Raw genomic sequence first — 18434 nt, forward strand, 5'->3', positions numbered from 1 at the left:
GTTGTTGTGTAGTTATTAAGATACGGGTATTTATTCATTTTAAATGCTTAAACAAAGCTCCCGTGATGGAGGATGAAGTGCCTTTGTTGACACCTTGTGTGGCCACTCAGCTCTAAGGTTATCGTTTGGCTTGACTTTGAGATTGGTTTTATCAGAATCAGAATCTGAATCATCTTTATTGGCCAAGTATGTAGAAAACACAAGGAATTTGTCTCTGGTATAACACGCTGCATTAGTATCATCGTAAATGGATTTTCTGTAAAATTAAATTATTTTCTGAAAAATTAAATTATAAATGATTGCATACCTACAGCTAGCTCACACAGGCAGTTTAACATCTTGTAATGTGATGGAATTGCATCCACAAAAGTGTGCTTTGGTTGTGTTGTTTCAGTGCATTTAATCCTTATTTATTGGAACATTTCCAGTCGGCATATTGCTTTCATTCTAAAAAAAATATGGCTTGCTTATGTTTACCTGACATAATCAACTCTGTAACTCTGCAGCAGCCCGGCAGTCTTAAACGGGTGTGTAATTTGCAAGACTTTCCTTTTAGGTTTATTCTTGATGAAATCAAGAACCCCTCTGATGCTATCCTTCACTTTGTGGGGTTCTTGTCAAGGCGAAAGCAAAGCAAATGGCAAACGTAATTAAGAGCAGTTGGCTCCTGCTTCCTGCAGTTTACTTGAATATTTAACTTCCTTAATTTTTACAGATAATTGAAATGATTGCTGCTGTGGTGGGAATGAAAAGTGGATCAAATGCTGTGCTGAAGTTCGGCACAGTAATTCCACAAAGCGTTGCCTTTTTCATGGCTTTGACTTGGACTGCCTGATAGCTTCCCCGCCAACACCCCCCCCCCCCCCCTCCCTCACCCATGGCGCTGGCTGTATGTACCGGTATGTGTGAATGTTTCTCCGGATGAAGGAGAGCAATGGGCCTCATTAGCTAAAGGTATACTGGAAAGTTCTGCAGATGTAAGGGAAGTTCAAGTTTCACGTGATGGAGTCTAAACTGGACTTCATTTGTCAACGTGCACTGCATTCCATCTCTGATACAGATCTGAGGCAGGAACATTTTTTCCCGTACAAAAAAACGTGCATCTCCACAATAAACATATTTTATTATTTTTAATTAACAAGAAACATCAAACAAGCATCATGAAGGTTTCAAAAGAAAACGAATATACAACATCCTCACATGTGTATTTCAAGCGTAAAAACTAAATCAAAAGGATCAGTTACCACATCACTGATTTTCTAATGCAGCATGTATTTTTAGAATCCATCCATCCATTTTCTGACCCGCTTATCCTTACAAGGATGGCAGGGTGTGGTGGAGCCTATCCAAGCTGTCTTTGGGCACGAGGCGGAGTACACCATGAACCAGTTGCCAGACAATCACAGCGCACGCATAGACAAACAACCATTTATGCTCAAAATCACACCTAGGGACAATTTAGAATGTTCTATTCACCTGCCGTGCATGTTTTTGAAATGTAGAAGGCAGCTGGAGTACCCGGAGAAAAGCCACACATGCACGGAGAGTACATGCACACTCCACACAGGAAGCCGGAATCGAACCCGGTACCTCTGCACGGTGAGGATACTGCACTAACCAGTCAACCGCTGGGCCACCCATTTTTAGAATCTGTTAAACAAAATGAACCAATTGGTGTATTGTAGATTTACCAGCACTTTTTTTGTAGAAAATATAGCGTTTACATCAGGGGTGTCCAAACTCGGTCCTCAAGGGCCGCTGTCCTGCCTGTTTTCCAGCTCTCCCAGGAGCAACACACCTGATTCAAATACTCAGGAATGTTCTAATGCTGCTTCACAGCAGGCTGGTGAGCTGATCATCTGAATCAGGTGTGTTGCAGCCGAGAGAGATGGAAAACAGGCAGGACGGTGGCCCTCCAGGCCCGGAGCTGGACATGCCTGGTTTACATAAACACATTTTTTTTCTTCCCCCAAATGCATTTTAACTGCTTACTGCTTAGGCCAATCCGTTCCCTATCCCCCGCAAATAGTAAGGTTGCACTGTACAGGTTTAAATTGTAATCTCACCATTCACAACTGGATGGCAGACATGGCTTCGTTGTTTTACACTGCCCAATACTCCAACAATCGGAGGCCGAATAATTTTTGGGTGGATTTGGAATGACATGAGGGACACAAATGCAGAAAAAGAGCACTTATAATGTTGGTTTGCTTTTCAGCAGTTTTGTGCCATCCTTGAATGGTAATTTTTGCACAGGAAAGAACCCCCCAACAAAACATTACTATGTCATTTGCTTCAACGCCTTTGTTGTTGAAAAGTAGATCTTTTATACATGCATTGAGAAATATATTATAACAAGATCTATTTTAAGAGTAAAAAAATTGGGAAACATTTAAGTTTCCATTCCTGCTCCTCTTGTCTCGAGGTGCGAATGCAAGTTTGTCTATCTGTGCCCTGCGATCTGGTGATGACTAGGCCCGGGTGTAGCCCACATCTCTTAGCCAAAGTCCACTGGCATTGTGTCCAGCTCACTCTGAAAAATCAGCAACCTTAACGTCACATGACTGTAAAAGTGACACTTTGGATCTAGTGATGTGGCCCAAGCTTGCAGTTTAAGGAAGGTTAATCTTTCTCTTTCTCCCTCACGGTCGTCTCCCTCGCCAACCCTGGTCCTCCCACCATTGTTTCTGGCGCGGCGCGAGAGGCCGCCGCGCCAATGTTATCGGTACTCCACAGACGTGGCGGCCTTGAGGGGGACGCTCGTCTTTGCCCGGTTGACTAATTAACCTCGCGGGCACCTACCTCAATGGAAGGCAGATGGGGCTTCAACTGTTTGAAAGATCCCATAGAACCAATTTAGTTGGCAACGATGGACCAACACGGCACTATTAGAGGACGTGACTGACATGTTTTGAGCTTTGATATCCCGTCTTGTTAGTAACACCGTATTAAAAAGTAGACTCTACACAGATCATATCGGCTGGATTGCATCGCCCATATGTCATAGTTTGCCGATCTGATTGATCAATGATATCATTGATCAGATCTGCAAAATAACAAACAAAATCTTGTTCACTGAGGGGCATTCTGTGCTGCCATTATTAATCAGCTGGGGTTTCTCAGCACATAGTTGGATTTAAATATTTTAAATATTGACTCTCAACATATTTGTCTTGGGTTACAGTTAAACTCCTCTACATCGAAATCATGTTTGCAGCAAGACATTTTTCACAACAGGGGGATTTCCACTGTAGCAAATTTGAACTCAGATGTAAACACACACACACACACACAAACACACACACAAACACACACACAAACAAACGTATGTGTACACGCACACACAAACGTATGTGTACTCTATTTTTATTCCAATAGTGCAAAAGTATGAGCACACACTTATTTGACACTTCATATTGCCAGTGCGTGACAGTGAAACAAAAAAAGGGAAAGAAATTGCGAAATTTACAATCAGCATTCACTTTCACTTACATCAATTTCTTGGATAATGTCTTTTATTTTGCTTGCTACGTCTTTCATTTTGATCACTTTTACCCTCTCTTCCAGCATCAGAGATCTTGTCTGACCTGCTTGACATCCAAAGGTCCGTTTTGTAGCCATTTTAGCATTGCAAAGTCCATGCTCGTCTGAATCTAACAATAACAAATGCTTCCTGGACCCGGTGGCTTTTCTTTCCACCATCTCACTGTCTCTAACTCGACCTCCCCTCGATCGCCACCCAAGACAGCGTTGCTCAGCTGATGTCATGCAATAAACTTTTAAGCCAGCCACGGGACGCTTCGTAGGCCTGGCCATTGTTAGCTCTTGAAGGCTAGAAACCTTATGCTAACTGGAGCGCTTCTCTCTCATTATTATTATCATTTCAAGGAAAATGCTTTACTTGTAGTACAAGGAAACATTTGTATATTTGAATGTCCGTTGAGCCATAAGCAATTTACTCTGAGCAGCCACTCTATCTTCTATGGATCTAGGTTCAGTGTCACTGTCTACACACATAGACAGTGATGTCCCTCTTGGCCAATCGGAGGCCAGGATGATGCTCGGTAAGCCAATGACAGAGCAGCTTTGAGTACGTTGCGTTCTGGAAACTTGCAGCTGTGACCGAAATAAACACAAATCGGTGTGGTGGTTGCTGTTGTCATTTCCGAACAAAGCAGTAGAGGTCGCTGTTGGATTAGACTTCGTTGTAGTGAATGTCTTCGTGAGGCTGGAGCAGAGAAAATGATTTCGTATAACGCAACGGGTTTTTTTTTCGTCGTATGGGAAGCAGGAGAATGGGAATGGCGTTAATGCATGAACATTTTTTCACATTCGGGGGTATTTCACCCATGTAGGTTTCGTTCTAGAGGAGTTTCACTGTATAATGCATGTGTCGAAAAAATATATAATTTTTGGTAACTTTAAAGGAGCGAATATTACTCGATTAATCTATCGGGCCATGATAAAAAGGCAATCAAAACAATTTCAGCGTTCACTATCTTATTCCTGGAATACGTAACAAAAATAAAGGAACGAGAGCCATCCAAATTTCATGCTTTTTTTAAAGTGGTTGGGCCCCAGTGTTTCTGTTTTTGGAAATGGCCATTCCTGCATCCTACGAGTGCTTTAATGCGGACACTTTAAAAATTTCAGCCCTCGATGAGGACAAAAGGGGTGTTCACACGACGCACATTTTCTCCGGTGCTGCACCGATGTATTTTGTTGCGATATATTTTACACCGGAGCAAATTTTGTGGAGTGGTCACACGTACAAAGCCGCTGAGCATGTTAAGTCCGGCGTAGCACCGGTGCAGCCCCACTTGCGGTCACACGGCAGTTTCTGCAGCGAGTTGGTTCTTTTTAAAACATACACAACTCAAGCAACGACTGTACAGGCACGTCCTTCTCCTTCTCGCTCTATGTGCCTTAATGCTCAAAAGTCATTCAATGAACGCCCATGAAAACATGAATCAACGATGACTTCAATGACACTCAGAAAAGCAAATACTGTATATAATGCGGCAAACAGAAAATCAAGAGAGGAAAAAACAAACGGAATTCTAAGGGGGCGGGGGGTTGTGAACACACAACAAAGGAACAGACTACACAAACAACTCCGAGACAGTCCAGTCTGCTACAAAAGGAAATATAATATTTGGGGACTATCCCCCCACCCCATTCTAGTTGAGATGGTATAACCCAAGAGGCAATGTGCCGTTTGCTACTGTTATTGCCAGCCATCATGTCTTGTGTCGTTATTAAACAAACACATGACGGAAGTACAACAGAGCACGAAAGCCACACATTCTCGCCGTATGTAATCAACTCTTCTCATGCGTAGCGAGGCTACACCCCCCCCCCCCCCTCCGCAAACGAGCATTTGCTCCGGAGCAAATTGTAGCGTTCACACGTACCATTTTACATCGGTGCTGCCCCGCAAACGAGCATTTGAATCAGTTTTTTTAAACCACTTCCCAGAGGTGGGTTAAATTTTCTCCGGAGTAAGCTGTTTTCAGTTACCAGTGTAACTTTGCACGTGTGACCGCTCTACTGGGGTAGCACCGGCATAGCACCGGAGCAAATGTGGCCGCGTGAACACCCCTAAAGATGGGCATTGAGGGATTGAATTCAGTTTTGCATTTTTGCTCCAGTCCACTTGCATTGGGGCCTGTGACGGGAAACAAATGTGTGCTCTGTGTGGCAGTTGGCGCTCATTTTGTGTGCAGCATTATTGCCACCGACAGGACAGGTAGGAAATATAAACTTTTTTCTCCCTATCAAACTTGCCCCGTTTAAGCCGTAAACTTCAATCGTTCAGCATTTTTGTTATGAGTTGAGCATCATGACCTCTTTTTGCTGCTTGTTGGCGATGCCCGATGTGATTTATGGCGAATGTTATTTATCTGATTGGGACAGCGTGCACAGGCCTGTGTGCTAGATTCGCACTAATTACCCGCTTTGAATTTTTTTTTCGCTGTTCATTATTTTGTGAAACTAATTAAGCTCGGTGTGTGGATCAGTTTCCCACTGCTTTCGCACAGATTGGCTCCAAAATTGCTAATTTGCTGACTTTTGCTCCCGTCACATCACAGCTTGGATCCTTCAAAGGTGTCTTGAAATAAGTCCTGCCGCTCTTCACCCTCCAAACACTTGTGCCGTTACTACAAATTAAACTTTAATTAAAGCCGGTGATGGATGCTCTGTCCGCGCCGTGTAAGAGCAGCTCGGAGTGGGAGATGGATTCTCTCTCATTTAACGCAAGAATTGGATTGAATTTTCACCCGCAAAGGGGCTCACACAGAAGCTATGTGAAAGTTCACAATGTCACAAATCAGTTAAGTACATTAAAAAAAACTTGTGTTGCAAGTCTCAAAATATATGTATTTTTTTCTTTACTAAGTGGTTTTGCATATTAATGACTCCATTTGAGGAGCATTTTACTCATTTTGTCCTTCGGATCTAAAACAAGGCTTTTATTAAACAAGAAAAATGCGACAACATAAAATATAGCAAATGAGCAATTCTCTCTAATTCAAGTTGTGTATCGCTCCAAACTGTATTTTATTTGTCTTGTAAATGTTTCAGTAGTGCAATTTCAAACACAAATCTCAATTTTAGTTAAAACTTTGTGTTTCTGAACGGATTGTGTGGTCTGTTAACAAAGCTGAAAAAAATAATTGAATAAATTGAGCTAGTGTAATGTAATTTTGTACAGCACTTTGTATGCAGCAATGGCTGTTTGAAAGTGCTCTTTAAATACAGTTGAGTTGAGTTGAGTAATTTCAGCACAAAATTTGTAAACAAGAAACCAACAATCAATGCAAGAACTCATTTTGTATTTCTTTTCACAAAAAAATCAGCTCACTCCAAATGTTAGTATTTTGAGGTTCTTTTTGTCCCGCATATCATTCCAAATCCGCAAAAAATGATTAGGCCTGCTTATGTTATTGTATTGGGCAGTATAATACCTGGTGTAACTGCAGCTAAAACATGTCTGCCTTCAAGTGGTGATTGGTGATATTACAACTTAAACTTCCAGTTGACCCCTGCAGAGTCAAGGTTCGGCAACCGTGGTTTCAAACATGCACAGATTTTTTTTGTTGTTGTTGAATTTTGCAATATTTTTTCACATTTTGAATTTCTGATATGTTTCTCTTGAATTTCTTGTTTGTGGGTGACTGGTGAGCGCGTCAGTCTCACAATGCAGAGGTGCAGGGTTCGATTCCGGCTCCGGCCTCTTTGTGTGGAGTTTGCATGTTCTCCGCATGCCTGCGTGAGTTTTCTCCAGGTATTCCGGTTTCCTTCCACATTCCAAAAACATGCATGGCAGGTTAGTGGAACACTGCAAGTTGTCCCAAGGTGTGAGTTTGTGTGCGAACGGTTGTTCGTTTCTGTGTCCCCTGTGATTGGCTGGCAGCGGTTCAGGGTGTCCCCCGCCTACTGGCCGAAGACAGTTGCGATAGGCTCCAGCGCACCCCACGACTTTTGTGAGGCAGCCCATCACAGGGCACACAGAGACGATCAACGATACGTGCTCAGTAACACCTAGGGACAAATTAAAGTGTTCAATTTACCGACCCTGCATGTTTTGGGAGGAAACCGAGTACCCGGACAAGAGCCACGCAGGCACAGGGAGGCCGGTAACCGGAATCAAACCCTGCATCTCTGCACTGTGAGGCAAACGTGCTTCCCTTAGAAAGTTCTCTTGTGTGTTATAAGCAGGTGGAAAGGGTCAAACTACATTTTTTTTTCTTTTGTACAGTATATGCTTTTTAAATCATGTATCGCTGTGAATTTTATAAAACTGGATCTGAAATGTGTCCCTTCAATGAAAGTGGATTCACTGTGTGGGCAGCATTCAATTAAAATGAGGCACTTGTCATATCAAGTACCAACAGTATAAATGTCGTCTTTCATGTCAGTTTCTGGCTGAAAGTTCATAAGAGCGACAACAACTGCCACACGAACCAACACTGAACTCCCTTTTGGCATTTTTTCAACTTTGATGTGAGATTCGTGGGAATGACATGCTCTCAACCCGCAAAGTGCCCCCACCGCCCTCGCCTCTCCTCTCGCCGGTGAATTATAATCTCATCAGCCACACGCACGCAGGATCTCGCTTCATTTTGCTCCATTGTTCTTCATCTCCTCTCAAAGCCTTGTGAGACACCCACATGATGAAAGCCCAACTAAATGAATCAGTGCTGAATGTGAATGAGAAGGCAGAGGCTTTCATTGGCTGCCGGCCGCAGCTTCAGAAATCATTCCGCAGGAGTTCCCCCCGGTCACTCCCGGCGTGGCTAGTTTCACTGGATGAGATATGATGGGATGCAATGCCGCCTGAGGGCTGGACCAAATCAGAACTGCACTCATCCTGAGAAAATCGAATCGACATTTGCATGTGCTTACAAGTGACCGATTTCTGCCAGGCAGGCAAAACTCTCTATGTGGCTACTTTCAGTGGTGTCCCCCCCCCCCCCCACACACACAAAATAGAAGCATACAGTGAACCCTCGCGCTCATGCAAATATGTACATTTCACAAATAATGGACTTCACCCACAAAAATGCAAGGTATCGCAAACATCGGTGAGGCATGTAATTGTTTTTTGATGACACCATGGCGGTAAGTCACTTTTTCTATTAGATAAGGCTTTGGGCTGGCTGAATGACGCTGTTTGGTTCAGTCGCATAGTTCGTTGGCAGCAAGATGTCACCAGATGTGGCCAATGCAATACTTTTTATATTAGACATGGCTTTGGCCTGACAACAAAAACAGCAACAACAACAACAAAAAATCAGCATTGACAATTTTTTACTTTTATTTTTTTATTCAGTTTTATTTCGCTTTTAGAGTAAGTTTGTAAATTTTTTTTTGGGGGGGGTGGGTTAATATTTCATCTGAATTTATTTTTTGTTAGTTTTAGTATTCGTTCTAGTTTCACTTAATTTGAGCCAAATAGTCTGTTGAGCTGATACTCTGAAATGTGAAAAAAAAAATGTTTCATACGAAATCGACGGAACATACATGCCTGCTGCTGTAATAAGCGGCGTTGGGACTCCATGTTGACATTGACTTGAAGACCCATCGTCGACCAACTCAGTGAACATCTGATTGTGTTTTTAAAGTATGGACGGCAGGAAACATTTGCATACTATCAGATTTATTTCCATATCAAGCCAAGTCAGGTATTCGAGCAGGGGTATCAAACTCATTTTTGTCAGGGGCCACATTGTTGTTACAGTTTCCCTTGGAGGGCCGCGATGAATTTTGGGAAACCATGTAAATGTTTAATCCTCGCCACATATTACATACACAGCACACAAGAAATTGATGACTAACTAGTTTTAAAATCAGAGTTCAAGAATAATGACGGTTATTGTGGATTACATTTTGAAACTTTGGCTCAGACTTTAGCAAGCATGTACGTGATGTGGTGGGCCAGATCTGGCCCCCGGGCCTTGACGTTGCCACCATGCATTAGAGCATCATTTGCATTTATCTACACTGCAGCGCATTTTGTCCAGCTCTCATTACTTTTCTCCTCCTATGTGCCATTAATATATGTAATGCCTTCCAGTGCAAGGGCAAATAATACATCACAATATTTACATAATAAAATAAAAAACAATTTTGTACATTATTTTTCTTACTCGAAAGACCTGGTATGTAAATATTCATTGTGATAAAACAAATAGATAAATGGTTTTATTCCCATTCCTCGTTTGTTCAATTAATGCAACAATAGCTGTATGTGATATGGCTTTAAAAATAACAAACAATAATCTATCAGGCGTTGCCATTTTCTTTTTTTGTTGCTGAAAACGTTTGACCAGCCCGGGCACTGGCATCGTCTTGGCGTTAGCATTGGTGCCATACAGTATCCTTTTTCATTCATTCATCTTCCGAGCCGCTTGATCCTCACTAGGGTCGCGGGGGGTGCTGGAGCCTATCCCAGCTGTCTTCGGGCAGTAGGCGGGGGACACCCTGAATCGGTTGCCAGCCAATCGCAGGGCACACAGAAACGAACAACCATTCGCACTCACACTCACACCTAAGGACAATTTAGAGTTTTCAATCAGCATGCCATGCATGTTTTTGGAATGTGGGAGGAAACCGGAGCACCCGGAGAAAACCCACGCAGGCCCGGGGAGAACATGCAAACTCCACACAGGGAGGCCGGAGCAGGAATCGAACCCGGTACCTCTGCACTGTGAAGCCGACGTGATAACCACCGGCCTACCGGGCCGCCCATACAGTATCCCTCCTGCTTATTTGCATTTTGCAACTTGTAAATTAACCCATCCTAATCTCATTTATTCACACCAAAATGTGCCCTTTTGCTGTTTCTGTGCTCGCTCTCTGAAAAGTCCTTAGTTGGCACCAAAGTCCCGCTTCATAGAAACATGGTGCTTTTGTGCAGTTATGTGGCATCCTGCTACAGTACCAATGAACTGCATTATGAGGAGCTTCAATTAGGCAGGGCAAATTGCTGTAGTGCTTTGGCACCATGTTGTGGCATCCAAAGGCAATTCAGTATTTTCGGAGGGCCATTAATCAAATTGTCTGGTATTCACAAAAGTATGAACTCCACATGTGCTTTGCCTTTTTTTTAGCTTCACATCATGGTTGAGAAGTTTTACTTTATTTTACAGAGGATAACAACTCTCTAAATCTGCATACCAGCCTCATCGTTCTCACTTTCCAATTGTTCAAGACTGTGAAATTCATCACGTCACCTATTAGCAGCTGCTGGGTTTTTTTTTTTTTCCGGTCCCGAAACATGCCAAGTCCTAACGCGTCATAACACTAAATAATTAAAAACCTGCCTAAGTGGAGTCACAGAAACTCAGGGTGTAAAGAGCAAGAAAAAAAATAGATCCTTTAGGCAGTAGGTAGTCTTTGTTTTATGACTACAAGAACTTTTTATCATGAAACTGACCACAGCCATCGTCTGTAAAAACAAGTTTAAAAGGCCCCAGGTGTTGTCCAGCAAACATGTTGGCAACACTTCTTATATGAACCTGAGCTTTTATCTTGAATACAGTACCGGAAAAGCAGCATTTGTTGCCTGCCTGTGTTTTCTAAAATAAGACTAAATTATAACAATTTAAATCATTTCGAAATGAATTGTTTCAACACATTTGTGTTACTTCATATTGTCGCGATACTCTTACCAAAACTAACATGTTGGTATTCACACTGTTGTCATGTCCCTTCCTGTGTTTTCCTTTTGTCTGGGTAAGCAGAAAAACTGTCCGCTCATTCATGTAAATGTTTCAGAAATCCGAATTTTGACCTAAACCCAAATATTGACTGTATGTAAACATAATCCAATGTAGTCAATGTTGGTGTCAATATGTTATTGTCATAAAATCCATGGAGCCATACTAGCCACATTGCTATGGACCATGCACTTGCTACTTCGATGCAAAAAACAAACAAACAATCCATTCCTTTGACTTCTAGTCCTGTTCCTCAAATACAGAATTTCAAGACAATTAATGACATTAAAAAATAAAGCTGTCTCACGTGCCTGCAAGCAGTTGTACATATGCAGTCGGACTCTCCCTTCCCTCACTTCAAGCTAAATTCCCTCCCAGTTTCCATAATGACCTGCTTCCAGAAATACTTATTTGGTTTCTTGTTAGCCTGAACGAATTCCTTGTTTTTATTCACATGAAACACGAAAGGCACTACATCATACTTGTAATAAGAGATACTAAATGTGTTGTTATTTTTATGAGTGCAATCATGGCTTCTTCGTGGTCGAGTGCTCATTATTTGTACGGTTATGGAGATGAGAGGGAATGTAATAGTTGCACACCCAAAAGTAGTGGCCAGGGACTTTCATTAACTCAGAGCGCAGATGGTGGGAGATCTTCATTAGCACGTTTTTGGAATATTGATCAATTTTAGTTCCATATTGCAAGTCCGATGAAATGGAACGTGAGTTTAAAATAAAACGGACACTTTTTAAATATAAGTGCGAATATTCCGGATAAACAGGAACACATGTAGTGAGGCGTTTTGTTCCTTTCTTATCCTGAATAGGAATTGACCCATGAACTTAAAGCTGAGGTACATAATGAACAGAGATTTTTGTTGTATTATGTAACAGAAGGGGCTAATGTTGTTGAAACTGATTCACTGATCCATGTAGTTTCACCGATTGTCACCCATTGATTTATAGGGAGGTATTTATTTGTCGAAAGTGGATGACGTACCTGGAGATTAATTGTAGAGTATATTAGTGGCGCTACCACTGTTAGCACTAACACGCTAATCGTGGAAATCTTGAAAACAATGTAGCGCTCACATATTCCCCTGAGGTTTACGCTGAACCACAGCTGTACTGTTTACATTTAGTCATCTGTTTGCATCTGCGTCAGCGTATGAAATTCACGGAGCCGTTTAATTCTTTATTGCACCTCCGTATCGGCTGTCAGATAAGCACTCGTTAATTGGCTGCTTCCTCTTGGCCAGATAAATGCCGTAGATCAGTGAGTGCCGCCTTTGCACGGAGTAATAATGAGCTCGTAACGATAAGCATCGCCGGGGAAACGCCGCCGGTCTCTCGGTATGTCCCTCTGCTGTTTGTTTTCATAATGTACCGGTACCTTGACTTAAAATCTGCCCAGAAGAGCATTGATCATTGTTCAGCATGCGTGGACACTACTCCGTGACATGACACGTGGCTTTGTTTGTCTGCAACATTTGCTTCCCCGCAACGAGGGCTTTTCAGATCTTTAGCTATTGAGTTAATAGGCCTCCTTTGTACATTAAAATGACAGGAAAAGGCTTTTTGTTGGAACTGAATGCTCCAAGTAGTGACTCAGATTATTCCTTATACCAGCTGTCATCAGTCACGCTATTGTAAGGTCTTCTGAAGAAAAGAAAATACTTGAAAATACTTTGATTCAACTGTTGTAATTGTGTGTCGTGCTACCGGTGACCACGCCGCAAATTTTCAACAGAAGTCCCACAAAGCCTAGTAATGACTCTCTGAGTCGACCTCTGAACTGTGCGTACCCCTCGCTAGCAAATATTCATTTAACCCAGAAAAGAAGTTCAAATCGGTGCTCATTAACGGCTTTACAAAGCGGCGAGCGGTGGCTTTTTAATCGACTTGTTTTTATTTGTCAAAATGCGTGTCCTGGGAAGCCCTTGCCTGGTAGCGTTGTCCACTTTGAATCAACATCGATTTGATAATTGATTAGTTGTTGATTAATCAAATAGTTTTGAGACCTTGAAAATAAAATGGTTAATAACATGTTCTTAAAAATGAAATGTAAATGTATCATTCGGAAAACTGAAATACAACTAAACTGTATTAAGAGTGATTTGCGTACCACCAAGAGGAAGCCCCGGTTACCACTAGTGGGGGAAGAGCACATTTGGAGAATCACCGGTGGCCATTATTTCTCAATGTCACGTCGCTGCTGTCCATCTTTGTTGTTGTCACCACATCGTTGCCCCACTCCACAGCAATGCCCTCTAGCGCCTTGATGTTCTTTTACAACAGGAGTGTCAAACTCATTTTTGTCGCGGGCCACATTAAAGTTACGGCTTCCCTTGGAGGGCCGTTATGACTGTGAATTTTGTGAAACCACATAAATGTTTAAACAACTCCACATATTAAATTGACAGTAAACAACAAATTGATGGATACCTAGTTTTGAAATCAAAAGGTAAGAATAATGACTTGCTGAAACATAGTTTCCGTGAATGTAATAAGGGACTTGGAAATGAATTACTTATGACAATTTGAGATTTTGGTTCACACTTTATTATGGAAGCATTATGGAAGTTGACATGCTTGATTTGCTTTCGCAGGCCACATAAAATGATGTGTCGGGCCAGATCTGGCCCCCGGGCCTTGACTTTGACAACGTATTTTACAGAGTCATTTGTTTATGTCACTGTTTTTAACATAGGGCTGCCCTGACACACACACACACACACACCCCCATTGTATGGTTCGAAAGTAACCGAATAATACCTTTCTGCTTGGCTCTCGACGAAGGTGGACGCTTTTTGCACAGCTCCTGTCCTGCCGCCACCCTCTCCTTGCTCGCCACTTAGTCTTTGTGCTGTCTTTGGCTAACGTTCCTAGCCTCCTACCGTATTTTCATCCGAAGAACTAACCATGGAATTAATTGCCTGGTCTCTCGATGCAATCAACATTTTTTTGACGAAAAGAGCAGGCAGTGGGGAGCCTACTTGCCCCTCAAGGGACATTTGCTGCCGGATACGCCCTTGATCCATTGAGAAAGTGGAGAATGGTGTGCCTGTCAATGCTGTCCGGATGTGGAAGACATTTACATTAGCGGCCTTCTGATAACAGGTATGCTGCTGTTTAGTGTTAGCAGCTTCCTCTTCTATCACAAAATTCAACCGACGGGAGCGGCTTTATTGGAAGTGAAGAAGCTGCCGGTCTTTTTGGATGGCACGGCACGGATGTCCAACACTCAGACTCAAGCGGTGACTGAGCTCAACCGCAAAATGGATGCGGTTTGGAGCGTCATCGCAAGATGGAGAACAACTGGGAGAAATTGGGATCCGCGCTCGGAAAAAAAGGAAAAGAAATCGCAGACAAAACTCCGTAACAAAAATATTTATTTCCAAAAGTAAAAGCTCACAGACAAAGTATGAACAGAAATCGCTGGTTAATAAGAACCAGGAAAAAAAAAACCCAATACATTAACAAAAACTTTGGTTTTAGTATCAAGAATCCAATTCACACACAAAACAAAAACAAAGTCAAACTACTAAACAAGGACTGTACTTACAAAATAAATGTGGCACGAAGGGAACAAGAATGACTATGATGAGAGTAAGAGGTCTCGAAAACAATCACTTGAGCAAGAGAAGCTACAAGGGGGTTGTTATTTAATTAGTTATTTTTAAGTAAACCAAGCACCGACATTTTTTTTTCTGGCATTATTATGAAATAAATATTGGATGAATCTTAATCACACAATTCACTTCCATGGAGGAGGAGGAGGACAGTATCCATGAACGTTTCTAATTTTCTGCCGATCTATTGCTGTTTGGCCAAGGTACAGTCCTTGGAGGTTCGTTGAAGTTCGTTGAAGTCTGAAGTCAAATCGCAGTAGGAGATCTCTGCATTATTTTTTTCCCCTCTTTTTCAAAATCCTAAGTCGTTTGATTTGAGGCGTGTAGTGCAGACAGCGGAACGCAACGTAATTGGATATGTGTGCGAGCAGATTGAGGTTCTTGATCAATACAAATGACTGCAGGCCTGTTTTGCCTCCTGCTGACATTTTGTAGTCCACGAGTGATTTTCGAACCGATTCAAATGTACTATTGGGCCTGTCAGACCATTTTCTTTACGAGCTTGCTTGCGCACTTGTTTGGTTGACACGCTCATGCATTAAAAAGTCTTTGCTGAAGACGTTATTTGTCTCAACAGCCACACTCAACTTCACTCGATTATAGTTCTGTGGTACAAATGAATGTAGCAGCTTCAGTGCTTCAAAGTGTGTTTGCTTTAATTGATTTATTGAACATGTCAACGCATTAAAAGATATAACAAAAAAGACCAAAAAAGATAATCAAAAGATGTTCTACCCCAGGTTTTCTATATATTACACATATTTTATTACATTAGTCGGTTATTCATATGCAAAAATACATCCCCAAATAAAAACAGTGGTACCTGTACCTATAAAATTAATTGGTTCTGGAAGAAATTTCTTAAGTAGAAAATTTTGTAAGTAGAGACACGTTTTCCATGTAAATGCCCTAATCTGTTCCAAGATCCCAAAATTCAGACATAAATGTAGTAAAAAGTATGAAATTGCATCAAAATATGAAACAAATACATGTTTTTTTTTCTTCTCAGAAGTGGTTTTTGCCTGGCGTTTTGTCAAGCACTGATCCAAGGACATTCTCTTTTGTCGGCTTTTAACAATTCTTCGAAAACATCCACGATAAACATCAGTATAGTGAGCGATCGCCCGACTGGTGAACACTTTTTCTTGGTGATTCACATTTACGCAAAACTCTCGGAACACCTCAAGTCCGAGGGGTGAATGACGAGAACGCTGCATAGACACACATGAGATATGTTAGTCTATCTACACACCAAGACACACACGGTAGAGGTCCCTCTTAGCCAATGGGATGTCAGGAAGATGCCAATGGCAGAGCAGCTTTAAGTATGTTGCGTTCAGGAACCTCGGAGCTGCGATGAGCAGACCATACTGTATTTTTACCTTTCATTCATCCATCTATTTTCCACCGCTTACAGGCGCATCCACCGCTTCTATTGAGCAGCTTTAGAAGGGAAGCCCAGACTCACCTCTCCCCAGCCATTTCTTCGAGCTCTTCGTGGCGGATCCCGAGGCGTTCACATGCCAGCTGTTTGACATAGTCTCTCCAGCGTGTCCTGGGTCGTCCCCGGGGTCTCATGCCAGTGGGACATGCCTAGAACACCTCGGCAGGGAGGTGTCCAGGAGGCATCCTAATTAGATGCCCGAGCCACCTCATCTGGCTCCTCTCGATGTGGAGGAGAAGCGGCTCTACTCTGAGCCCCTCCCGGATGACCGAGCTTCTCACCTTATCTCTAAGGGAGAGCCCGGACACCCTGCGGAGAAAACTCATTTCGGCCGCGAGTATCCGGGATCTCGTTCTTTTGGTCACGAACCATAGCTCGTGACCATAGATGAGGGTTGGGACGTCGATCGACCGGTAAATTGAGAGCTTTGCCCTTTCGCTCAGCTACTTCTTTACCACGACAGACCGATACAAGGTCCGCATCCCAGCAGACGCTGCACCGATCAGCCTGTCGATCACTCGCTCCCTCCTGCCCTCACTTGTGAACAAGACCCCAAGATACTTAAACTCCTCCACTTGGGGCAAGATCTCCTCCCTGATCCAGAGGGGGCACTCCACCCTTTTCCGACTGAGGATGTTGGTTTCAGATTTGGAGGTGCTGATCTTCATCCCAACCGCTTCACACTCAGCTGCGAAACGCTCCAGTGACAGTTGGAGAGCCCTGCTTGAAGTAGCCAACAGTACCACATCATCGGCAAAAAGCAGAGATGCAATACTGAGGCCACCAAAACGGACCCCCTCAACGCTTAGGCTGCGCCTAGAAATTCTGTCCATAAAGGTGATGAACAGAATCAGCAACAATGGGCAGCCTTGGCGGAGTCCAACCCTCACTGAAAATATGTCTTGAAATTTGTTTCATAACAAGAGGCAATATTTTCCTGTTGAGGTGTTTTGTAATTTGAAAATTTTGTATGAAGAGACATTCATTCGTAAGTAGAGGTGCCACTGTAAAACAAAATAAGCTCCTCTTAACACATGTACAAATAATTTATGCTTTGTGTGTGTGTGTGTGTGTGTGTGTGTGTGTGTGTGTGTGTGTGTGTCATTGGCCCACAGATTGCTCCTCCTGATCCGGAGCCATCAAGAGGCTCTCTTTGCTGCTTCCATGGTGGCCTCCCTTTTCTCTGCGCCTGTGAGGCCAAGTCGAGTGAACAACACCTTGCACAGTGAGCGGCCAGCGAAGCCCCTCCACCCCACTTTGATGGGCTCACAGCGTCACTCGACTAGCTCCCAGTGCTTTGACTTTGACTAGCACCTGCCTTGAAGATACTGACGTAAGCACAATGACTGACCCTCAACAAAGTTGTTGTGACCTGGACTGGAAACTTGAGCTGCTTTCCCAAGTCCACTTGCAGCTCCCAGTCCACTGCTGATGTGAGGAATGCGCCTACTGGTTTGGGCTGTGACTGCGGCTGCTCTCTGGCCCTGGCAGAGGCGATTTTCCTCCTGTTCCTCAAGCTGTTGCTTGCTGCTGTTGCTTTAGCCATGGCGTCAGCTACGGTCTTCAGTACCTGGTCATGCCGTCAAGCAGGTGCTCTAAAGCTCCGCCGGAGCTAACAACATGCTAGTCCGTTGCTGCTGTAAAGCTCCGGCGGAGCTTTAGAGCAGCTGCTTAGGATGTGCTCCAATGAGTCTTTCCTGGAGTTCAGCGCACAGGCTGGACAGTCATTCTTGCTCCAGAGATGGAGTTGGGCTGGGTAGGACGTTGGCGACAGCCTGAACCATGAACTCAATCCGCTGGGGTTCTGCCTGCCTGATGTCAGACCAGGTCACCCTCCTCTCCAGTGCCCCCTTCCACCTTGTCCTGCTGTTGCATGCCCACCATCCTGCTTGTCCGTTCTCCTCAACCCCAGCATGCATTACTTCAGGACTAGCTGGTCGTTTTGTCCTTGCCACGTGCTGTCTTGTGGCAGGTTTGGGGAAAGGCTCCTGTTGTCGGTGACAATTAATCACTGTGGTTGGCTGTTAGGTAGCGAATCAGTGCATGATATGGAAGTAAACTACTTGATTGTGCACTTAAGCAAAGCAATGGCAACAAACTTTGTCTAGTAAAATAAGCTCTGCAAAACGTT

The sequence above is a fragment of the Hippocampus zosterae genome, chromosome 1 (genome assembly GCF_025434085.1).
Source record: "Hippocampus zosterae strain Florida chromosome 1, ASM2543408v3, whole genome shotgun sequence".
NCBI classification, from domain to species: Eukaryota; Metazoa; Chordata; class Actinopteri; order Syngnathiformes; family Syngnathidae; genus Hippocampus; species Hippocampus zosterae.